Here is a 15,784-nt window from a genome sequence, read left to right as displayed (position 1 = left end):
AAGAAGGCAGCAGCCAAACCCAAGAAGGTCAAGACCCCCAAGAAGAAGGCAGTCAAGCCAAAGAAGGCTTAAGCTCTCATTGTCACGCCTTCGCTCCACATTTCTGTGGTCCAAAGGCCCTTTTCAGGGCCATCCAAATACCCCAAAAGAAAACTTGAAAACACTGATAACAAAACAATAAATATTTATATTAGCAGTATAGCAGAAATAAAGTGCAGGTTCTTGTGGTAACAGAGATAACGTAGCAGCAACGCACATAACACGCATATGTGATGATGATAAAGGTACGTCAGGGATTTTATTGTGTGTGTGTGTTGGGGTGGGGGTGGGGGGTAGTGTGTCTTCACACTAATGACTGTTGTTATGCTTGTTTATTAACCCCCAAAATGGGTGTCTGTTGGAAAGTGAGGCGATTAGTGTCGTTGATAGATATAATATCCTTGAGTGCAGACTTCCTATGTGTGTAGCTGCACATGCACGTTGTGTTCAAAGGTGTAAAACGGCGATAAGGGCCAGACATCCGCGGGGTGTTTTACCGACACACGCCTCGGCCTATGCACGACTTTTCATATAGAGCGCCAAGAGTTGTGCGCCCTTGGTCGTGTGCGTTTCGCCTAGCCCCCCTACCTGCAACATGTCACATCTACCTGTTGTATGGCGAGAGAAATGTATGGAAATACTTTCTAATAAGTCTAAAGTACGTTTGCAAGCGATCAGCTAGAACGGGGAACATAAAAAAGCTGGTTTATCACACAGTCGCATCGTTTTTTTCCATATTTTTAAAGCGTGTCAACAGTGATCAGCTTGCTCACCAGCTTTCAAAATACATTTTCCAGCAGCAAGCCAGTGAACTCCTATTGACAGGCGCTCTGTACGATCTAACTCTTTCTCCTTTTCTTATCTGTGTAGGCAAAGAGATGTGAGCCGAGACTTAACACGAACAACATTATGATTTTACATGTATATATTATATATTCATGCTTTGAAAGTAAGAAAGTAAGTAAAATAGTCAATTATCGGTGCACGCAAACACCTTTATGTGGCGAAAAGGACGTACATGCCTTCAGAATAGTTGACGAGTTGGGTGAACTGACAACTGAATATGATCACATGTATAGTGGAAAAGTCCTTTCTGTAAAGGTATGTAAGAATACATGGCTGGCAGCTATGTCTTTGAGCAGACATGCATGAGTGGGTCCAATTACAAGGAAATAAAAGTGTATGATTACATCAGATGTGAATGAGGCAAGTGCACCTTATGGTCGAAAAAGAAAAAAGTGGGAATCGCATAGCAAAAATGTCTACTGCACCCGGTGTTCCCAGGCGGTCACCCATCCAAGTACTCTCCGGGCCCGACGTTGCTTAACTTCGGTGATCGGACGAGAACCGGTGTTTTCAACGTGGGTATGGCCGTAGACAATGCTTATCGGCAAACTTTAGCTACATATAGACACCGCACATTGGTAAAAAGACATTGCCATGAAAACAGCATGCTCGCGTTTTCAGCGGGTTCAGTAGACATGTTGTGTTTGTTGATTTATGATGTATATTTACAGGGATTAAAATCTACAAAATCTAGCCGTTGTAAAAACATGTGATCACTGTTTAACACGAGGCCCGGCACACTCGCTCACTCGATCCGGCCTCTCGTCTGAAACATTCACTTTTCGTTGATGCATGGTAGCCTATATTGTTCTGGTAATATTAACATCCAAACGACGAAGACCCCTACTAATATCGTGCTATTAAGACAGGCAAAAAGACTTAATCTGTGACGACCGATCGAGTGATCTAAACACCTATGTATATATGTTACTGTTCGGGGCTTCGCGCCCTAAGTGCTTGTGTCCCGAGATCCTCGTCTTAGTAGACTGTTTTCCTGAAAGTAAAATCCCCGTTACTTACTTGTTATGACAAAGTTAGTTTCAACTTTATTGAAGTGACCAAAATTATGTTTCCAGAAATATACTGTCAAATGTTTTCTGTTGCAAAATGGCGAAGTCGTCAGAAAAAACGTGCTTCATTGTCGTTGTTTGAACGCTTGTTCTAGCTTATCATAGACAATACTGATGAGTGTTGTGTTTTACTTTCATAGTTAGATATATTGAGAATTGACAGGCAAGGTTTAAAATGCAAAAACTTGAGTCTCAAGGCTAAAAATGTGCTTTTGAAAGTAACGATGTCTACAATTTAGACTGGGTCGCTTCATTGGAAACATCACGTGTGGCTTTGAACTTCACCCGTGAGTGTTGCTATTGTAACCGAAATGTAGCCAAATGTTTTTACTACCTAACTGTGTTGTTGAAATTGAAACTTTCCTTGATTAAGAAGTGATTATTCGGATACAAATACACGAAAAAGCACACGCGCTTGTAAGCGTGCAGCTATCAGCCACAACAAGCAAGGTGTCTCCTCCGACGTCCGCGCCTCCGGAGTATCAGCCGGGCCGTCTGTGGGGAAGTGTCATTCGCTCTCTGTGCTTCTCTCGTAGCTGACGTGAATTTTTACACTCAAACTTACCACTATGGCTGATGCTGCTGCTGCCCCCCGCTGCTGTCAAGACTCCCAAGAAGAAGGCTGCCTGCCAAGCCTAAGAAGGCTGCCGCACATCCTACCTATTTGGAGATGATCAAGAAAGCTATTTCATCCCTGAAGGAGAGGGGTGGTTCTTCCCGACAGGCTGTTCTGAAATACATCTTGGCCAACTACAAGGTTGGTGACAACCAGGTGGCCATCAATGCTCGCATCAAGACTGCTTTGAAAAATGGAGTCAAGAACGGCGCACTGAAGCAATCAAAGGGAACTGGAGCCGCTGGATCATTCCGTCTTGGCGAGGCAAAGAAAGCCGAAAAACCCAAGAAGGCTAAGGCAGCTGCCAAACCAAAGAAGGCTGCCAAATCCCCCAAGAAAGTCAAGAAGCCAGCTGCTGCCAAGAAACCCAAAACAGCCACTAAGAAGGCCGCTAAGTCACCAAAGAAGGTGAAGGCTGCAGCCAAGCCCAAGAAGGCGAAGACACCCAAGAAGGCAGCAGCCAAACCCAAGAAGGTCAAGACCCCCAAGAAGAAGGCAGTCAAGCCAAAGAAGGCTTAAGCTCTCATTGTCACGCCTTCGCTCCACATTTCTGTGGTCCAAAGGCCCTTTTCAGGGCCATCCAAATACCCCAAAAGAAAACTTGAAAACACTGATAACAAAACAATAAATATTTATATTAGCAGTATAGCAGAAATAAAGTGCAGGTTCTTGTGGTAACAGAGATAACGTAGCAGCAACGCACATAACACGCATATGTGATGATGATAAAGGTACGTCAGGGATTTTATTGTGTGTGTGTGTTGGGGTGGGGGTGGGGGGTAGTGTGTCTTCACACTAATGACTGTTGTTATGCTTGTTTATTAACCCCCAAAATGGGTGTCTGTTGGAAAGTGAGGCGATTAGTGTCGTTGATAGATATAATATCCTTGAGTGCAGACTTCCTATGTGTGTAGCTGCACATGCACGTTGTGTTCAAAGGTGTAAAACGGCGATAAGGGCCAGACATCCGCGGGGTGTTTTACCGACACACGCCTCGCCTATGCACGACTTTTCATATAGAGCGCCAAGAGTTGTGCGCCCTTGGTCGTGTGCGTTTCGCCTAGCCCCCTACCTGCAACATGTCACATCTACCTGTTGTATGGCGAGAGAAATGTATGGAAATACTTTCTAATAAGTCTAAAGTACGTTTGCAAGCGATCAGCTAGAACGGGGAACATAAAATAGCTGGTTTATCACACAGTCGCATCGTTTTTTTCCATATTTTTAAAGCGTGTCAACAGTGATCAGCTTGCTCACAGCTTTCAAAATACATTTTCCAGCAGCAAGCCAGTGAACTCCTATTGACAGGCGCTCTGTACGATCTAACTCTTTCTCCTTTTCTTATCTGTGTAGGCAAAGAGATGTGAGCCGAGACTTAACACGAACAACATTATGATTTTACATGTATATATTATATATTCATGCTTTGAAAGTAAGAAAGTAAGTAAAATAGTCAATTATCGGTGCACGCAAACACCTTTATGTGGCGAAAAGGACGTACATGCCTTCAGAATAGTTGACGAGTTGGGTGAACTGACAACTGAATATGATCACATGTATAGTGGAAAAGTCCTTTCTGTAAAGGTATGTAAGAATACATGGCTGGCAGCTATGTCTTTGAGCAGACATGCATGAGTGGGTCCAATTACAAGGAAATAAAAGTGTATGATTACATCAGATGTGAATGAGGCAAGTGCACCTTATGGTCGAAAAAGAAAAAAGTGGGAATCGCATAGCAAAAATGTCTACTGCACCCGGTGTTCCCAGGCGGTCACCCATCCAAGTACTCTCCGGGCCCGACGTTGCTTAACTTCGGTGATCGGACGAGAACCGGTGTTTTCAACGTGGTATGGCCGTAGACAATGCTTATCGGCAAACTTTAGCTACATATAGACACCGCACATTGGTAAAAAGACATTGCCATGAAAACAGCATGCTCGCGTTTTCAGCGGGTTCAGTAGACATGTTGTGTTTGTTGATTTATGATGTATATTTACAGGGATTAAAATCTACAAAATCTAGCCGTTGTAAAAACATGTGATCACTGTTTAACACGAGGCCCGGCACACTCGCTCACTCGATCCGGCCTCTCGTCTGAAACATTCACTTTTCGTTGATGCATGGTAGCCTATATTGTTCTGGTAATATTAACATCCAAACGACGAAGACCCCTACTAATATCGTGCTATTAAGACAGGCAAAAAGACTTAATCTGTGACGACCGATCGAGTGATCTAAACACCTATGTATATATGTTACTGTTCGGGGCTTCGCGCCCTAAGTGCTTGTGTCCCGAGATCCTCGTCTTAGTAGACTGTTTTCCTGAAAGTAAAATCCCCGTTACTTACTTGTTATGACAAAGTTAGTTTCAACTTTATTGAAGTGACCAAAATTATGTTTCCAGAAATATACTGTCAAATGTTTTCTGTTGCAAAATGGCGAAGTCGTCAGAAAAACGTGCTTCATTGTCGTTGTTTGAACGCTTGTTCTAGCTTATCATAGACAATACTGATGAGTGTTGTGTTTTACTTTCATAGTTAGATATATTGAGAATTGACAGGCAAGGTTTAAAATGCAAAAACTTGAGTCTCAAGGCTAAAAATGTGCTTTTGAAAGTAACGATGTCTACAATTTAGACTGGGTCGCTTCATTGGAAACATCACGTGTGGCTTTGAACTTCACCCGTGAGTGTTGCTATTGTAACCGAAATGTAGCCAAATGTTTTTACTACCTAACTGTGTTGTTGAAATTGAAACTTTCCTTGATTAAGAAGTGATTATTCGGATACAAATACACGAAAAAGCACACGCGCTTGTAAGCGTGCAGCTATCAGCCACAACAAGCAAGGTGTCTCCTCCGACGTCCGCGCCTCCGGAGTATCAGCCGGGCCGTCTGTGGGGAAGTGTCATTCGCTCTCTGTGCTTCTCTCGTAGCTGACGTGAATTTTTACCACTCAAACTTACCACTATGGCTGATGCTGCTGCTGCCCCCGCTGCTGTCAAGACTCCCAAGAAGAAGGCTGCTGCCAAGCCTAAGAAGGCTGCCGCACATCCTACCTATTTGGAGATGATCAAGAAAGCTATTTCATCCCTGAAGGAGAGGGGTGGTTCTTCCCGACAGGCTGTTCTGAAATACATCTTGGCCAACTACAAGGTTGGTGACAACCAGGTGGCCATCAATGCTCGCATCAAGACTGCTTTGAAAAATGGAGTCAAGAACGGCGCACTGAAGCAATCAAAGGGAACTGGAGCCGCTGGATCATTCCGTCTTGGCGAGGCAAAGAAAGCCGAAAAACCCAAGAAGGCTAAGGCAGCTGCCAAACCAAAGAAGGCTGCCAAATCCCCCAAGAAAGTCAAGAAGCCAGCTGCTGCCAAGAAACCCAAAACAGCCACTAAGAAGGCCGCTAAGTCACCAAAGAAGGTGAAGGCTGCAGCCAAGCCCAAGAAGGCGAAGACACCCAAGAAGGCAGCAGCCAAACCCAAGAAGGTCAAGACCCCCAAGAAGAAGGCAGTCAAGCCAAAGAAGGCTTAAGCTCTCATTGTCACGCCTTCGCTCCACATTTCTGTGGTCCAAAGGCCCTTTTCAGGGCCATCCAAATACCCCAAAAGAAAACTTGAAAACACTGATAACAAAACAATAAATATTTATATTAGCAGTATAGCAGAAATAAAGTGCAGGTTCTTGTGGTAACAGAGATAACGTAGCAGCAACGCACATAACACGCATATGTGATGATGATAAAGGTACGTCAGGGATTTTATTGTGTGTGTGTGTTGGGGTGGGGGTGGGGGGGTAGTGTGTCTTCACACTAATGACTGTTGTTATGCTTGTTTATTAACCCCCAAAATGGGTGTCTGTTGGAAAGTGAGGCGATTAGTGTCGTTGATAGATATAATATCCTTGAGTGCAGACTTCCTATGTGTGTAGCTGCACATGCACGTTGTGTTCAAAGGTGTAAAACGGCGATAAGGGCCAGACATCCGCGGGGTGTTTTACCGACACACGCCTCGCCTATGCACGACTTTTCATATAGAGCGCCAAGAGTTGTGCGCCCTTGGTCGTGTGCGTTTCGCCTAGCCCCCTACCTGCAACATGTCACATCTACCTGTTGTATGGCGAGAGAAATGTATGGAAATACTTTCTAATAAGTCTAAAGTACGTTTGCAAGCGATCAGCTAGAACGGGGAACATAAAATAGCTGGTTTATCACACAGTCGCATCGTTTTTTTTCCATATTTTTAAAGCGTGTCAACAGTGATCAGCTTGCTCACAGCTTTCAAAATACATTTTCCAGCAGCAAGCCAGTGAACTCCTATTGACAGGCGCTCTGTACGATCTAACTCTTTCTCCTTTTCTTATCTGTGTAGGCAAAGAGATGTGAGCCGAGACTTAACACGAACAACATTATGATTTTACATGTATATATTATATATTCATGCTTTGAAAGTAAGAAAGTAAGTAAAATAGTCAATTATCGGTGCACGCAAACACCTTTATGTGGCGAAAAGGACGTACATGCCTTCAGAATAGTTGACGAGTTGGGTGAACTGACAACTGAATATGATCACATGTATAGTGGAAAAGTCCTTTCTGTAAAGGTATGTAAGAATACATGGCTGGCAGCTATGTCTTTGAGCAGACATGCATGAGTGGGTCCATTTACAAGGAAATAAAAGTGTATGATTACATCAGATGTGAATGAGGCAAGTGCACCTTATGGTCGAAAAAGAAAAAAGTGGGAATCGCATAGCAAAAATGTCTACTGCACCCGGTGTTCCCAGGCGGTCACCCATCCAAGTACTCTCCGGGCCCGACGTTGCTTAACTTCGGTGATCGGACGAGAACCGGTGTTTTCAACGTGGTATGGCCGTAGACAATGCTTATCGGCAAACTTTAGCTACATATAGACACCGCACATTGGTAAAAAGACATTGCCATGAAAACAGCATGCTCGCGTTTTCAGCGGGTTCAGTAGACATGTTGTGTTTGTTGATTTATGATGTATATTTACAGGGATTAAAATCTACAAAATCTAGCCGTTGTAAAAACATGTGATCACTGTTTAACACGAGGCCCGGCACACTCGCTCACTCGATCCGGCCTCTCGTCTGAAACATTCACTTTTCGTTGATGCATGGTAGCCTATATTGTTCTGGTAATATTAACATCCAAACGACGAAGACCCCTACTAATATCGTGCTATTAAGACAGGCAAAAAGACTTAATCTGTGACGACCGATCGAGTGATCTAAACACCTATGTATATATGTTACTGTTCGGGGCTTCGCGCCCTAAGTGCTTGTGTCCCGAGATCCTCGTCTTAGTAGACTGTTTTCCTGAAAGTAAAATCCCCGTTACTTACTTGTTATGACAAAGTTAGTTTCAACTTTATTGAAGTGACCAAAATTATGTTTCCAGAAATATACTGTCAAATGTTTTCTGTTGCAAAATGGCGAAGTCGTCAGAAAAACGTGCTTCATTGTCGTTGTTTGAACGCTTGTTCTAGCTTATCATAGACAATACTGATGAGTGTTGTGTTTTACTTTCATAGTTAGATATATTGAGAATTGACAGGCAAGGTTTAAAATGCAAAAACTTGAGTCTCAAGGCTAAAAATGTGCTTTTGAAAGTAACGATGTCTACAATTTAGACTGGGTCGCTTCATTGGAAACATCACGTGTGGCTTTGAACTTCACCCGTGAGTGTTGCTATTGTAACCGAAATGTAGCCAAATGTTTTTACTACCTAACTGTGTTGTTGAAATTGAAACTTTCCTTGATTAAGAAGTGATTATTCGGATACAAATACACGAAAAAGCACACGCGCTTGTAAGCGTGCAGCTATCAGCCACAACAAGCAAGGTGTCTCCTCCGACGTCCGCGCCTCCGGAGTATCAGCCGGGCCGTCTGTGGGGAAGTGTCATTCGCTCTCTGTGCTTCTCTCGTAGCTGACGTGAATTTTTACCACTCAAACTTACCACTATGGCTGATGCTGCTGCTGCCCCCGCTGCTGTCAAGACTCCCAAGAAGAAGGCTGCTGCCAAGCCTAAGAAGGCTGCCGCACATCCTACCTATTTGGAGATGATCAAGAAAGCTATTTCATCCCTGAAGGAGAGGGGTGGTTCTTCCCGACAGGCTGTTCTGAAATACATCTTGGCCAACTACAAGGTTGGTGACAACCAGGTGGCCATCAATGCTCGCATCAAGACTGCTTTGAAAAATGGAGTCAAGAACGGCGCACTGAAGCAATCAAAGGGAACTGGAGCCGCTGGATCATTCCGTCTTGGCGAGGCAAAGAAAGCCGAAAAACCCAAGAAGGCTAAGGCAGCTGCCAAACCAAAGAAGGCTGCCAAATCCCCCAAGAAAGTCAAGAAGCCAGCTGCTGCCAAGAAACCCAAAACAGCCACTAAGAAGGCCGCTAAGTCACCAAAGAAGGTGAAGGCTGCAGCCAAGCCCAAGAAGGCGAAGACACCCAAGAAGGCAGCAGCCAAACCCAAGAAGGTCAAGACCCCCAAGAAGAAGGCAGTCAAGCCAAAGAAGGCTTAAGCTCTCATTGTCACGCCTTCGCTCCACATTTCTGTGGTCCAAAGGCCCTTTTCAGGGCCATCCAAATACCCCAAAAGAAAACTTGAAAACACTGATAACAAAACAATAAATATTTATATTAGCAGTATAGCAGAAATAAAGTGCAGGTTCTTGTGGTAACAGAGATAACGTAGCAGCAACGCACATAACACGCATATGTGATGATGATAAAGGTACGTCAGGGATTTTATTGTGTGTGTGTGTTGGGGTGGGGGTGGGGGGTAGTGTGTCTTCACACTAATGACTGTTGTTATGCTTGTTTATTAACCCCCAAAATGGGTGTCTGTTGGAAAGTGAGGCGATTAGTGTCGTTGATAGATATAATATCCTTGAGTGCAGACTTCCTATGTGTGTAGCTGCACATGCACGTTGTGTTCAAAGGTGTAAAACGGCGATAAGGGCCAGACATCCGCGGGGTGTTTTACCGACACACGCCTCGCCTATGCACGACTTTTCATATAGAGCGCCAAGAGTTGTGCGCCCTTGGTCGTGTGCGTTTCGCCTAGCCCCCTACCTGCAACATGTCACATCTACCTGTTGTATGGCGAGAGAAATGTATGGAAATACTTTCTAATAAGTCTAAAGTACGTTTGCAAGCGATCAGCTAGAACGGGGAACATAAAATAGCTGGTTTATCACACAGTCGCATCGTTTTTTTCCATATTTTTAAAGCGTGTCAACAGTGATCAGCTTGCTCACAGCTTTCAAAATACATTTTCCAGCAGCAAGCCAGTGAACTCCTATTGACAGGCGCTCTGTACGATCTAACTCTTTCTCCTTTTCTTATCTGTGTAGGCAAAGAGATGTGAGCCGAGACTTAACACGAACAACATTATGATTTTACATGTATATATTATATATTCATGCTTTGAAAGTAAGAAAGTAAGTAAAATAGTCAATTATCGGTGCACGCAAACACCTTTATGTGGCGAAAAGGACGTACATGCCTTCAGAATAGTTGACGAGTTGGGTGAACTGACAACTGAATATGATCACATGTATAGTGGAAAAGTCCTTTCTGTAAAGGTATGTAAGAATACATGGCTGGCAGCTATGTCTTTGAGCAGACATGCATGAGTGGGTCCAATTACAAGGAAATAAAAGTGTATGATTACATCAGATGTGAATGAGGCAAGTGCACCTTATGGTCGAAAAAGAAAAAAGTGGGAATCGCATAGCAAAAATGTCTACTGCACCCGGTGTTCCCAGGCGGTCACCCATCCAAGTACTCTCCGGGCCCGACGTTGCTTAACTTCGGTGATCGGACGAGAACCGGTGTTTTCAACGTGGTATGGCCGTAGACAATGCTTATCGGCAAACTTTAGCTACATATAGACACCGCACATTGGTAAAAAGACATTGCCATGAAAACAGCATGCTCGCGTTTTCAGCGGGTTCAGTAGACATGTTGTGTTTGTTGATTTATGATGTATATTTACAGGGATTAAAATCTACAAAATCTAGCCGTTGTAAAAACATGTGATCACTGTTTAACACGAGGCCCGGCACACTCGCTCACTCGATCCGGCCTCTCGTCTGAAACATTCACTTTTCGTTGATGCATGGTAGCCTATATTGTTCTGGTAATATTAACATCCAAACGACGAAGACCCCTACTAATATCGTGCTATTAAGACAGGCAAAAAGACTTAATCTGTGACGACCGATCGAGTGATCTAAACACCTATGTATATATGTTACTGTTCGGGGCTTCGCGCCCTAAGTGCTTGTGTCCCGAGATCCTCGTCTTAGTAGACTGTTTTCCTGAAAGTAAAATCCCCGTTACTTACTTGTTATGACAAAGTTAGTTTCAACTTTATTGAAGTGACCAAAATTATGTTTCCAGAAATATACTGTCAAATGTTTTCTGTTGCAAAATGGCGAAGTCGTCAGAAAAACGTGCTTCATTGTCGTTGTTTGAACGCTTGTTCTAGCTTATCATAGACAATACTGATGAGTGTTGTGTTTTACTTTCATAGTTAGATATATTGAGAATTGACAGGCAAGGTTTAAAATGCAAAAACTTGAGTCTCAAGGCTAAAAATGTGCTTTTGAAAGTAACGATGTCTACAATTTAGACTGGGTCGCTTCATTGGAAACATCACGTGTGGCTTTGAACTTCACCCGTGAGTGTTGCTATTGTAACCGAAATGTAGCCAAATGTTTTTACTACCTAACTGTGTTGTTGAAATTGAAACTTTCCTTGATTAAGAAGTGATTATTCGGATACAAATACACGAAAAAGCACACGCGCTTGTAAGCGTGCAGCTATCAGCCACAACAAGCAAGGTGTCTCCTCCGACGTCCGCGCCTCCGGAGTATCAGCCGGGCCGTCTGTGGGGAAGTGTCATTCGCTCTCTGTGCTTCTCTCGTAGCTGACGTGAATTTTTACCACTCAAACTTACCACTATGGCTGATGCTGCTGCTGCCCCCGCTGCTGTCAAGACTCCCAAGAAGAAGGCTGCTGCCAAGCCTAAGAAGGCTGCCGCACATCCTACCTATTTGGAGATGATCAAGAAAGCTATTTCATCCCTGAAGGAGAGGGGTGGTTCTTCCCGACAGGCTGTTCTGAAATACATCTTGGCCAACTACAAGGTTGGTGACAACCAGGTGGCCATCAATGCTCGCATCAAGACTGCTTTGAAAAATGGAGTCAAGAACGGCGCACTGAAGCAATCAAAGGGAACTGGAGCCGCTGGATCATTCCGTCTTGGCGAGGCAAAGAAAGCCGAAAAACCCAAGAAGGCTAAGGCAGCTGCCAAACCAAAGAAGGCTGCCAAATCCCCCAAGAAAGTCAAGAAGCCAGCTGCTGCCAAGAAACCCAAAACAGCCACTAAGAAGGCCGCTAAGTCACCAAAGAAGGTGAAGGCTGCAGCCAAGCCCAAGAAGGCGAAGACACCCAAGAAGGCAGCAGCCAAACCCAAGAAGGTCAAGACCCCCAAGAAGAAGGCAGTCAAGCCAAAGAAGGCTTAAGCTCTCATTGTCACGCCTTCGCTCCACATTTCTGTGGTCCAAAGGCCCTTTTCAGGGCCATCCAAATACCCCAAAAGAAAACTTGAAAACACTGATAACAAAACAATAAATATTTATATTAGCAGTATAGCAGAAATAAAGTGCAGGTTCTTGTGGTAACAGAGATAACGTAGCAGCAACGCACATAACACGCATATGTGATGATGATAAAGGTACGTCAGGGATTTTATTGTGTGTGTGTGTTGGGGTGGGGGTGGGGGGTAGTGTGTCTTCACACTAATGACTGTTGTTATGCTTGTTTATTAACCCCCAAAATGGGTGTCTGTTGGAAAGTGAGGCGATTAGTGTCGTTGATAGATATAATATCCTTGAGTGCAGACTTCCTATGTGTGTAGCTGCACATGCACGTTGTGTTCAAAGGTGTAAAACGGCGATAAGGGCCAGACATCCGCGGGGTGTTTTACCGACACACGCCTCGCCTATGCACGACTTTTCATATAGAGCGCCAAGAGTTGTGCGCCCTTGGTCGTGTGCGTTTCGCCTAGCCCCCTACCTGCAACATGTCACATCTACCTGTTGTATGGCGAGAGAAATGTATGGAAATACTTTCTAATAAGTCTAAAGTACGTTTGCAAGCGATCAGCTAGAACGGGGAACATAAAATAGCTGGTTTATCACACAGTCGCATCGTTTTTTTCCATATTTTTAAAGCGTGTCAACAGTGATCAGCTTGCTCACAGCTTTCAAAATACATTTTCCAGCAGCAAGCCAGTGAACTCCTATTGACAGGCGCTCTGTACGATCTAACTCTTTCTCCTTTTCTTATCTGTGTAGGCAAAGAGATGTGAGCCGAGACTTAACACGAACAACATTATGATTTTACATGTATATATTATATATTCATGCTTTGAAAGTAAGAAAGTAAGTAAAATAGTCAATTATCGGTACACGCAAACACCTTTATGTGGCGAAAAGGACGTACATGCCTTCAGAATAGTTGACGAGTTGGGTGAACTGACAACTGAATATGATTACATGTATAGTGGAAAAGTCCTTTCTGTAAAGGTATGTAAGAATACATGGCTGGCAGCTATGTCTTTGAGCAGACATGCATGAGTGGGTCCATTTACAAGGAAATAAAAGTGTATGATTACATCAGATGTGAATGAGGCAAGTGCACCTTATGGTCGAAAAAGAAAAAAGTGGGAATCGCATAGCAAAAATGTCTACTGCACCCGGTGTTCCCAGGCGGTCACCCATCCAAGTACTCTCCGGGCCCGACGTTGCTTAACTTCGGTGATCGGACGAGAACCGGTGTTTTCAACGTGGTATGGCCGTAGACAATGCTTATCGGCAAACTTTAGCTACATATAGACACCGCACATTGGTAAAAAGACATTGCCATGAAAACAGCATGCTCGCGTTTTCAGCGGGTTCAGTAGACATGTTGTGTTTGTTGATTTATGATGTATATTTACAGGGATTAAAATCTACAAAATCTAGCCGTTGTAAAAACATGTGATCACTGTTTAACACGAGGCCCGGCACACTCGCTCACTCGATCCGGCCTCTCGTCTGAAACATTCACTTTTCGTTGATGCATGGTAGCCTATATTGTTCTGGTAATATTAACATCCAAACGACGAAGACCCCTACTAATATCGTGCTATTAAGACAGGCAAAAAGACTTAATCTGTGACGACCGATCGAGTGATCTAAACACCTATGTATATATGTTACTGTTCGGGGCTTCGCGCCCTAAGTGCTTGTGTCCCGAGATCCTCGTCTTAGTAGACTGTTTTCCTGAAAGTAAAATCCCCGTTACTTACTTGTTATGACAAAGTTAGTTTCAACTTTATTGAAGTGACCAAAATTATGTTTCCAGAAATATACTGTCAAATGTTTTCTGTTGCAAAATGGCGAAGTCGTCAGAAAAACGTGCTTCATTGTCGTTGTTTGAACGCTTGTTCTAGCTTATCATAGACAATACTGATGAGTGTTGTGTTTTACTTTCATAGTTAGATATATTGAGAATTGACAGGCAAGGTTTAAAATGCAAAAACTTGAGTCTCAAGGCTAAAAATGTGCTTTTGAAAGTAGCGATGTCTACAATTTAGACTGGGTCGCTTCATTGGAAACATCACGTGTGGCTTTGAACTTCACCCGTGAGTGTTGCTATTGTAACCGAAATGTAGCCAAATGTTTTTACTACCTAACTGTGTTGTTGAAATTGAAACTTTCCTTGATTAAGAAGTGATTATTCGGATACAAATACACGAAAAAGCACACGCGCTTGTAAGCGTGCAGCTATCAGCCACAACAAGCAAGGTGTCTCCTCCGACGTCCGCGCCTCCGGAGTATCAGCCGGGCCGTCTGTGGGGAAGTGTCATTCGCTCTCTGTGCTTCTCTCGTAGCTGACGTGAATTTTTACCACTCAAACTTACCACTATGGCTGATGCTGCTGCTGCCCCCGCTGCTGTCAAGACTCCCAAGAAGAAGGCTGCTGCCAAGCCTAAGAAGGCTGCCGCACATCCTACCTATTTGGAGATGATCAAGAAAGCTATTTCATCCCTGAAGGAGAGGGGTGGTTCTTCCCGACAGGCTGTTCTGAAATACATCTTGGCCAACTACAAGGTTGGTGACAACCAGGTGGCCATCAATGCTCGCATCAAGACTGCTTTGAAAAATGGAGTCAAGAACGGCGCACTGAAGCAATCAAAGGGAACTGGAGCCGCTGGATCATTCCGTCTTGGCGAGGCAAAGAAAGCCGAAAAACCCAAGAAGGCTAAGGCAGCTGCCAAACCAAAGAAGGCTGCCAAATCCCCCAAGAAAGTCAAGAAGCCAGCTGCTGCCAAGAAACCCAAAACAGCCACTAAGAAGGCCGCTAAGTCACCAAAGAAGGTGAAGGCTGCAGCCAAGCCCAAGAAGGCGAAGACACCCAAGAAGGCAGCAGCCAAACCCAAGAAGGTCAAGACCCCCAAGAAGAAGGCAGTCAAGCCAAAGAAGGCTTAAGCTCTCATTGTCACGCCTTCGCTCCACATTTCTGTGGTCCAAAGGCCCTTTTCAGGGCCATCCAAATACCCCAAAAGAAAACTTGAAAACACTGATAACAAAACAATAAATATTTATATTAGCAGTATAGCAGAAATAAAGTGCAGGTTCTTGTGGTAACAGAGATAACGTAGCAGCAACGCACATAACACGCATATGTGATGATGATAAAGGTACGTCAGGGATTTTATTGTGTGTGTGTGTTGGGGTGGGGGTGGGGGGTAGTGTGTCTTCACACTAATGACTGTTGTTATGCTTGTTTATTAACCCCCAAAATGGGTGTCTGTTGGAAAGTGAGGCGATTAGTGTCGTTGATAGATATAATATCCTTGAGTGCAGACTTCCTATGTGTGTAGCTGCACATGCACGTTGTGTTCAAAGGTGTAAAACGGCGATAAGGGCCAGACATCCGCGGGGTGTTTTACCGACACACGCCTCGCCTATGCACGACTTTTCATATAGAGCGCCAAGAGTTGTGCGCCCTTGGTCGTGTGCGTTTCGCCTAGCCCCCTACCTGCAACATGTCACATCTACCTGTTGTATGGCGAGAGAAATGTATGGAAATCCTTTCTAATAAGTCTAAAGTACGTTTGCAAGCGATCAGC

The 15,784-nt window shown here is 44.1% G+C and overlaps 5 non-coding genes across 5 annotated transcripts; all 5 read right to left on the bottom strand.

Moving 5' to 3' along the window:
• Nucleotides 1–1,298: 1,298 nt before the first annotated feature.
• Nucleotides 1,299–1,418, bottom strand: LOC139476202 (5S ribosomal RNA). Its single transcript, XR_011654121.1, has one exon. It is a non-coding gene; the product is annotated as a 5S ribosomal RNA (ribosomal RNA).
• Nucleotides 1,419–4,313: 2,895 nt separating this feature from the next.
• LOC139476195 (5S ribosomal RNA) lies at nt 4,314–4,432 on the bottom strand. The gene has a single exon (XR_011654115.1). It is a non-coding gene; the product is annotated as a 5S ribosomal RNA (ribosomal RNA).
• A 2,895-nt stretch (nt 4,433–7,327) lies between these two features.
• Nucleotides 7,328–7,446, bottom strand: LOC139476194 (5S ribosomal RNA). Its single transcript, XR_011654114.1, has one exon. It is a non-coding gene; the product is annotated as a 5S ribosomal RNA (ribosomal RNA).
• Nucleotides 7,447–10,339: 2,893 nt separating this feature from the next.
• On the bottom strand, nt 10,340–10,458 carry LOC139476193 (5S ribosomal RNA). The gene has a single exon (XR_011654113.1). It is a non-coding gene; the product is annotated as a 5S ribosomal RNA (ribosomal RNA).
• A 2,893-nt stretch (nt 10,459–13,351) lies between these two features.
• On the bottom strand, nt 13,352–13,470 carry LOC139476192 (5S ribosomal RNA). Its single transcript, XR_011654112.1, has one exon. It is a non-coding gene; the product is annotated as a 5S ribosomal RNA (ribosomal RNA).
• Nucleotides 13,471–15,784: the final 2,314 nt, after the last annotated feature.

This window comes from Haliotis cracherodii, unplaced genomic scaffold (genome assembly GCF_022045235.1).
Source record: "Haliotis cracherodii isolate W230 unplaced genomic scaffold, xgHalCrac1.p SCAF_3, whole genome shotgun sequence".
Classification (NCBI taxonomy): Eukaryota; Metazoa; Mollusca; class Gastropoda; order Lepetellida; family Haliotidae; genus Haliotis; species Haliotis cracherodii.
Note: the sequence above shows the minus strand (reverse complement) of the source record. Positions and strands in the feature narration are given on the sequence as shown.